Raw genomic sequence first — 7,016 nt, forward strand, 5'->3', positions numbered from 1 at the left:
TAATACCTCTCTCTACAAGTTTACCTCTTCCTTTTTACGAAATTTTTGTAATATTTGAGCGCAGTCAAATTCGTACCGTAGTTGGTAAAGGCATTTTGTCTGTTCCGGATCAAGTTCTTAAGTCTTGGGGTCGCGTTGGCTTAGCACGCGCGTACTTTCTTTGAAGGCATTCAAATATTAATTCTGGTGAGGATAGCTTGCTGAAATATGGCCCACTTATCCTCGCAGCTCCCAAGCGAAGCGAACAACAATGGCCAATCAATACTGTTTCGATATCTCTCCATCGCTGCCTTACAACTTGGCCGTTGATTGCGCTTAGTAACTACTCTCTTGGTACCGGTGTTGGGTTATCCTTCTCAGAGGTCGGAGAAGCTACCACAGTGCTGTGGTCTAAGAGACCAAACGGTGGGAAGGCCAGTGGTGAAGTGTAAAATCATGCTCGTTCGTTAGCACAAGGTCTAACGTAGCATCTTTGCTAGGTAACGCCGTAACGTTTTGTTTCAGGTGAAAATGTCTCAACAAACGGTTAATGTCAAATCGGTTAAAATCGCCAGCTATTAAAAAACTATAGTTTAAATATTTAGATTCAACCAGGACAGGCAATTGAAACAGATAATTGCGAATTGATATATCGTCTGCCTTTGGGGGATGGTAGATTACGGCAGCAACTATGCAGGAGAAGCCTCGACGGATACATTTTGGTCTCAAATAAAGCCATCAACTTTCATGATCATCGCAACAGGTCAATTCGCTCAGTTGTTGGTACTTGCACTTGCCCTACTTGATGTAAGCACAGACACCGCCGTTAGCATCACTGTTTCGGTCTTCCCAGACTAGAGAATAGGGAGTTCGATTTTGTTACGAAAGATAAATTCACTAACCGCACTTAATTAAAGTCATGTTGAGCAAAGGTGGGGCCAGAAATAGTGCCTACACCCAGGACCTCTGATGTTTCACGACAAAAAAAATGGGGAAATAGCGCAGCACTGATAGAAAATTTAGCAAATTGCGTGACGGATGACGCGATTTTTCTTTGATATTATTTGACCTAGTCACGGTATGATTATATCTATTTTCATACGGTGTATTGAGAGCCTAATAAGTCGATCTTAATTTTAATGCCAAATTAAAGTATTAAAATGCAGTTGCTCAAGTAGTAATTATGAAATTGGAAAATGCGGAGGGTGTTTTCTCAGACTCTCTGGCATTTAATTTAAAAAAAATACCATTTTACATCCTCGTTTCCAGTGTCTTCTCTTATCCTCGCTCGAGAAAGTTCTTGGTTGCGGCTAGTCAAGTGTCTTTGCATAAAAATCAAATCCGCACTTATGGTGAATCCCACACCTTACTTTATTAACACTTAAGTTCAGTTCTATCTTGGGGAGGGAGAATCCAATTGTTTTTCTTTGCCAAGTGGCGATAACGTTCTAAGTAGACATCCAATAATTTTTTTCTGCAACCAACGCGAACTGATATTTACGGGCACATAGGACTGACACATTTATTTCAGCTTCACTACGCAACAGAAGCAAGAGAAATAAACCATTAGGTTTATTTTGGAAGTCTCGGCCGCACACTGTCGTAACATTACGAGCGTGAATATTGGATGAAATCCACAACTATTGGCGAACATAAATTGAATAAGACAGTCATGTTTCAAACAAAATACATCAAGGAAAAGAGAAAACTAGCGGCATTGCCGGATACAAAAAAAAAAAAACAAAACAAAAGCACTGTGGGAAAAATGGAAACTTATTCCCCGAACCAAACGCAGTGCCGCAGACACTTTGGGGTTTAAAGGTATCTACTTGCGTAAGAGATGATGTGTAAAATTAAAACCATAAATGAAGCTTAATCTACAAGTTGGGCCTAGAATAGCTCAGCACTTGAGCATTGGTGGAAAGTTGCAAACATGACTACGCTATAAGAACACCCTACAGGAAGCACTGAATTGGCAATCGTAACCTCTAGAAGACGAATACGTAAGGAGCCGCCCTAAGATAAGAAATGGGCTAAAAAATGAGGCCGCACATACACTGTCCACTCTGGGTAAGAGGCATGAACCAGCCAGAGAAATGAAGAACCCATCCTAGAAAAAGGTTTTACAAGTCCAAATCTCGAAAATTGAGGGTAAACGGTGTCGACCTAGAAAGACTAATCACATGCTATACCTAACTTAAGTACCCCAGTCACTACCCATAATCCCTCCCTAACACTTACTGCAAGTAAGGCCCCGTCACTCTAGCGACGCAGAAATATTCAATTTCAGGATTTTTCGTTCCACCCAATCGCCATCAATTCCTTACTTTAGCTTCACCATGCAATAGATGCCAGAGAAATATACCATTAGGTTTATTTTTGAAGTCGCGGCCGCACACTGTCGTAACATTAATATCAGAGTGAATATTGGATGAAAGCCACAACTAGAAGACAAAGTTACGGCTTGAAAATGTCTGACTACAAGTGGATAGAGACCCAAAGACTTGGAAACGGAAAGCCTGGAAACGTTATCTTTAAAATGGTACTATGACAAAAATTTTAGATTTTCTTACGAGTTTTTTTAAACTGAACTACTATGTTTATGACCAAAAAATGATAAATTTGTAAATTTGGATCAGGATACACTGTTTTTGTGAAGAAATAGACCGTGTAAACTTGTCAAAATCCTGTCCGCCATTACTCAAATCGCCAACTGGTAGGTCTGCTATTATTTGTACCAGCGGTCTTCTTGTGACGTCATCCAATCAAGACAACACAGCAACGCCATAACAACGCCATATCAAACCTTCAATATGGCGATGAAAATTCTCCTTCTTCTTCGTCGGAAAGCGAGCTAGACAACGACTTTGAAACAGAAGAACACACAGTACAGCAAGCTGTACGACGAAGAACTGCAGCCTCTGGCTACGGAGGAAGAGGACGACGAGTACGATGCAACAATAAAGCAACAACAAGAACTAGAACGACAATTTTAACAACAATTTTACAGCCATTACGAGTTTCCTTTAAGGAACTGATAGAACTAAAACTAAACTACAGGATGCGCTGCACGTGAAGGACCGCATAAAACATGAACCACTACAAACCTTAACGGGCCTGGCATATAGGATTTCAAAGCGTCACGCTTTAGTTTTGAAGCAGAGAAAAAACGTAAACCAAGGAAATTATAAACGATAGTTTACTTAGCCAATAATAAGTAATATAATGTACCGAAAGATGCTTGGAAACTATGCGCAGGTAAATACCCGCGAAATAACATATGGAAAACCCTCAACATTCGACGGTCACGGCTTGAAGTAGACGGCTCTTTAGGGCCGATTTAAAAGGTACGATTTTTGTCGCATGCGACAAGCTCGCCGCGACAGGCCTACGACATGACTTACGATTGTCGCAGCGTTTTTAAACGCGTTTTAAAATGCTACGACATTTTTTCTGACGTACACAACAATCGTAAATCATGTCGTGGGCATGTCGTAAGTCGCATGGGACAAAAATCGTACCGTGTAAGGGCCGATTTACACGGTACGACTTTGTCGCATGCGACAACAGCTTACGACAGGCCCACAACATGATTTACGATAGTTGTGTACATCAGAAAAAATGTCGTAGCATTTTAAAACACGTTTTAAAACGCTGCGACAATCGTAAGTCATGTCGTAGGCCTGTCGTGAGCCTGTCGCATGCGACAAAATCGTATCGTGTAAATCGGCCCTAAATCGGCCCTTATCCTTCTTCCTCCATATTGTCGGAACTGAAGATGGCTGGAGGCGTTTCATCGCACCTCCGACATAAATCGTTCCAGCGAAACAATCCTCCGTGAAGTGTTCCGAGCAAATGTCAAAACGGTCTGGGGGATTGAGGTTTGCCCGGTGAGTGGAGACAAATCTCTTCCATTGAGCTCGAAATTCCCGCTTCAGGGTTGGAAGGATTGCTGCAACCCTGCACAACACAAGAAGTAGACGGCATAATCTTTTCCAAGCGTAGACAAAAACACACCACGAAAGATAAAACATCAACCTCGCACTCCTCTTCGGCATACTAAAGTAGCCACGTTTGTTTTGATGTCTTGATTGGATGACGTCACACCCTTCTCGACCCAAGTCTCTCTTTTGAACTCGGCCATTTTTGAATGGAGTAAGGGCGGGCAATCATATCGAGAATTCGTAGTTCAAAAAGTCGGACTTCTCGTCGGAGTCATGGCTTAAAATTAGGCATGGTAGGTACTTATAATACATACTTTCGAAATATAAAAAGAAAAGGTAAGGTAACTTTTTGATCATAGTACCACTTTAACATATCCGTCCTTGGCAGTGGTACTCTTCCATCGACCATGTCCCTGAAAAAAACTCTCACTAACCCCTCTCTCGGCGGCCTCAGAAGCTCCCCCAGATCTACTGAGTGTGGAAACCATATATTGACGGATCCGGAACCAGCCCTCGCAGGTCCTTAGCCAAGTGATCCCTGAATGTTGAATAGCCAATCACTTTGCCTTTGCTCAAAAGATTGCGGAAGGACTTGATCTTTATAAGCGTCTTCTGACTCGTGCGCCCACCTAATGCGACAAGTATTGAAAACGCAACGTCAACTGTGGATCCGTAAAAACCGCAGCTTACTTCCAGAAACTTTCCTGGAAAACATGACTCAAAAAATAAAGCATTACACAAGTTTAAAACCACAAACTTTGAACCAAAACTAGAAAAAGGCCATTAATTAAACGTCTCGGTAAAAGCCAGTTAAAGTGACCTGACAGTGATCATGAGAACACATTTGCGATTACAAGGCACACTTCCTTGTGCCCCACAAAACAGTAATCTAGAAACACAACGTAAATATAAAAAAATATTACAGAAAGGTAACAAAAGACCTTTAAAAAAATCGCACACGTGGGGCAGCTGCTAGTCTCATCAGTACAAACGCCAAACAAAAATATTCTCTCAGGCAATTAAAAGCTATAACGAGAAAATAGTGGTACTAGCACCAAAAATGCTGTCCATATATTTTACCCCTTACAAACAGTAGCTAAGGCGCGACCAGGAACCGGCCAGTCATGAACACATGGGTACCAGTGCCTACCATCTTGGCACAAAAAAACAAGATGATTTACACAAGGGAATCACTAGGCTTTCTTCGGCCATACTCGTTCTGAAACAAGAAAGAACACTAACAACTTTTGACAAAAGTGGGTGTTTTATACAGGGGCACCCAACGAGAATATAGTTCAAAACCACTTAAACATAGCATTGTTAAACGTACTTTAGTATTTAAACGGTAGATGTAGGCATATTTTTAGGCATAACCCTAACCCGAAAAGATATTTTCGGAAAATTGACCTAGCAACTATGTGATCGGAGGCCCCAATCGTGATCTATAACATCATGAATACTTCATCATTAAACGTATAACCGTCACAGTCGAAAAACCTACTCAAGTGAACAGCGGTAAGATTACATTCCCTGAGAATCCACTTAATATAAAGAGAAAAACCAAATCGGAAGCAGACGAGAAAGAAGCTGCGGTTCAGGCACTTAATTATCTGCCGTAATGTACAATACTCACAACGTTTGTGTTGTCTGTAAACCATGCTGGCCTACCACAGAGGCCAGAAAAACCTGGCATAGACAGCCATACAGTCAAGCCTTCCTAAAATAGTATCAGTGCGGCTTTTGACCTTAGCGATTCTGCGCTAAGTAACAGACATACACTCTGAACCTTCATAAGTATAGAGAACAATACCCAACCAAGTGATAACTTGCCCTGGTTCCCATTAGGACTTTACCTCATTAACAACAAAACAACGCTAAAGCAAGTTAGTGTTAACTGATAAACTACTGATCTTGGCTTCGTTATTGTTAGTTCCGATCAATCTCCAAAGCCGTGATCGAGAAAGGAAGACAACGGAAATACCTTTTCTTCTCGACTAAGTCAATAAAGGCTTGAGCAACTTTAAAAAACAAATACAGAGCGGAGGGGAAGCCGAAAAGCAAAATTGCACACTGAAAATATTTGAACCTTTTGGTCCCCCAAAACGCAGGATATAATCAGACTTGAGGTCACAAAACTGACAAATAAAAAACCTTAGAAACGGTCTTCAGGGCAGTGGAAATACCTTCACATCAGGAATATATATTTGCTTAAAACACAAAAGTTAACGTGCCTCAAATCAAGCATATTTTTTTCTTCCAGAGATTTGCACAGAAACTGAAAAGGGGATTAATAATCTCAGGTGGGCAAGAAAGCGGTTCAATACATCGCTTAGCCTGTTCCAGGCTCTCAGATAGTCGAGAAAACGAATAGATCTGCGTGTGAAAAGCGAGTGCCCACTCGCTTTTCACACGCAGTTCTTTTCGTATTCTCGACTATCTGAGAGCCTGGAACAGGCTATACATCGCTATGTAAAATATTCAAAAATAACGTTAAAACACAGGAATGACACTAAAGATCAATCCCGTGGCACTTATCTTAACCCATTCATCATAACATTTTGACAAATTGCCGTTAACAAAAGCTTACTGGAATGGTTCTTCAATATAGCCTCCGAAATTAAATAATCATTAGTAAAACAGTTTAGAAAATAGCCGGCTAGTCGTTGACTGGTATGAGACTTGGAAGACATAAGGACATCAGATTTGCTTTCTCCACGGTTTCGTTGACCTAAAAGAAAAACTTTACCAAGCAAGGGGTCTTGGCTTATTCTATCGAGTCAGACAGCTCCATATGAAATCGAAACTGGTCCCCGATTAACTTCATCTTGAATCCAAGTGACTCGTCGAATATCAGCTTCTAAACTTCTCTCCGATATGTGACGGCGGAATCACTGTTAGCTCGATTGAAGACGGACATTAAAGATCTCTGCGCTCCATCAAAACTGAAAACCGTCATTAACCTTAGCAACTGTTGACTAAACTATTCTCACAACGTCAGAATTCAGAAAATAGGAAAAGACATGCTAGGGGTGATTTCGAAAATTGCGTATAAACAGTGTCGACCTAGAATTACCAATGACATGCTCTACCTAG

The sequence above is a fragment of the Montipora capricornis genome, chromosome 5, assembly GCF_036669925.1.
Source record: "Montipora capricornis isolate CH-2021 chromosome 5, ASM3666992v2, whole genome shotgun sequence".
In the NCBI taxonomy this organism is placed as follows: Eukaryota; Metazoa; Cnidaria; class Anthozoa; order Scleractinia; family Acroporidae; genus Montipora; species Montipora capricornis.